Source organism: Mastomys coucha, unplaced genomic scaffold (assembly GCF_008632895.1).
Source record: "Mastomys coucha isolate ucsf_1 unplaced genomic scaffold, UCSF_Mcou_1 pScaffold21, whole genome shotgun sequence".
In the NCBI taxonomy this organism is placed as follows: domain Eukaryota; kingdom Metazoa; phylum Chordata; class Mammalia; order Rodentia; family Muridae; genus Mastomys; species Mastomys coucha.
The window spans coordinates 1277909-1280408 of record NW_022196904.1 but is presented as its reverse complement, the minus strand read 5'-3'; positions in this window follow the sequence as shown (position 1 = coordinate 1280408).

Here is a 2500-nt window from a genome sequence, read left to right as displayed (position 1 = left end):
TACTAGTGAATGTGTCAAATCCAACAAAGAAAGGAAAACCCTTCAGTGACCCTAATCCTCCCTGTAGATATCTTATCTCACTTCCCTGGCCTGACCTGGCCTCCTCAGAGCCTCCCTTCCTCTCCTTTCCTGATTCCAGCCTTGCTTTCCCTCACTGGCCCTCTCCAATCAGCAGCTACCCACACCTCTAGCCTGGGTTGTTATTAAATCCCTGTTGATTTTGTTTGGTTTTATTATTTTATTGTCCTTGGCTTGCTTCTGAAACTTGAGGCCTCCTCTTAATCCCCTCCCATCCCCCTTCCTCCAGCCACTGCTATGGCCTTGCCCCAGGGGTTCCCTCCCTCTTATCACTCGAACTTTGCACTTTAGGGAGAGTTTGCTCCAGGCTTTTCCTTCTTTTTCCTTTCCCTGAGAAATCAGCCTCACAATCTATGGGTTTTATTGTTTAATTCAAGCATTAAGGAGCCTGTTCTCTAAAATGAAGAATTCCAACTGGGGGCTGCTGGGCATTAAAACAAGCTCCATTTCTGAGTGTGCTCTTGAAGGTGGCACTGCTCCAGCCTACAGCATCCTCTAAGAGTAGTGGTTCTCCACCTTCCTAATGCTGCCACCCTTTAATACAGTTGATTATGTTGTGGTGACCCCAACCATGAAATCATTTTTGTTGCTACTCCATAACTGTAATTTCGCTACTGTTATGAATCGTAATGTAAATACCAGATAGTTATCTGATAACTGATGCCTGTGGGAGGGTCATTTGACCCCCTAAAGGGGTCTTGACCCACAGATTGAGCACCACTGCTCTTGGATGATCTCTGAGGGTCACTGTAGTTGGCAGAATGAATTGAATCAAAGACATCCTCACACTAGCCTCTGAGCCCTTGTGTGAGTTACCTCACCACACAGACAGGAGTTGTGTGTGTACATTGCCCCCTTGACCTGTCACATATGTAACAAATGTCATAATTACATTATATATCTTAACTATATATTTTTTGCAACGTTGATGAAGTATAGAAACATGCACACCCAGCACAGGTAACTCAATAAAACTAATAAAACTCATAAACAGTCAGACATGGTGACCCATCTTTAACCAGGGCACTCTGGAGAATAGAGGCAATCAGATCTCTGTGACTTTGAAAATAATCTGATCAACATAGCAAGTTCCAGGCCAGCCAGAGCTACATATTGAGACACTGTCATCTCAGCTATCCAGGATAATGAAGTGAAAGGAAATGAAATTCAAGTTCAGCCTGGGTTACTTAATGAGAGACCTTGTCTGAAAAACAGGGTACAGGGTGGAGGATAATCTTTACACTGTGCACAAAAACATTATGCCTACAGGAGGGAGTAGTTTATAGCTCAGTAGTCCAGGCCTTAACTAGCATGCAAGAGGCCCTGGGTTCAATCCCTGCTATCACCAACAAAGCAATTCATCAACAGCAACATGTACGTGTGTGTACGTGTTTGTGTGTGTGTGTTTGTGTGTCGTGGGGGGTAGTTTGCAAATAAGACATAGTAGTTGTCTTCTTCAGTATGGGTTGTTTAACCTCCAGTTCTATTCATTTTCTCAAAAATGACATATTTATGCTTTTCTTCAAGGCTGCCCAAAACCCCTTTGGGAATATACACCACACAATCTCTTTATCCAACCATCTATATGTTGATGGGTGTCTAGACTAATCCAGTAACCTGGCTCCGCTATAAAAGCTGCAAACAAGGGCCGGCAGACATGTGTCTTTCTGTCTTAGATTCCTCCTAGGGGCTTTCAAGCTGACCTCTCAGTGTCTACCAAATCATTTCTTTTCTTCTTGCTTCCCTGTGTGTCTGTGTTCCATGTGGTCTCTGTCCAGAGTCCCAGACAAAATATCTCTATTAAACACTGTGGAATTCTCCCTGTACTAAAGGCCTCTACTTTCATGCCTAGTGCCTGCCTTTCTCTGAATGTGCTCCCTCCTCCCTGGTTCTACAAGCTCCCTGTATAGACCCCAGTGTGTATCTCAAAGTGGCTTGCTTATTAGACCTGTAACTGGGTCTCCCTCTGAGTCTTCCAGCTTTCTTGGATTTTGTCCTAAGCCACACACCTGGGAACAGCACACACACCTCACATCCCCCAAACACCCTCACTCCAGCAATGCTCCACCAGCTTCAGAAGGATGTTGTGGACACCAGTGTGTTGTCTTCACCACACACAGGCAATCAGAGTAAAGACCCTTCCCTGGTAGATGGCTGCACACAGGAACATCCTGGGGGAACTCTCCAGGGCCATCTCACAGCATTTCTTTCTCCAACTGGGACTTTGATTCTCTTCTCTCTTCTTCTTTCCTCTCTTCCCATCTCCCTCTTCTCAACACACACACACACACACACACACACACACACACACACACACATCACCCCACTCTCTCCTTCTTTCCTCTCTTCCTATCTCTTTCTTCTCACCTCTCCTCCCCTGGCTGTCCACCGTCCACCCCCACCTCTCTCTCTCTCTCTCTCT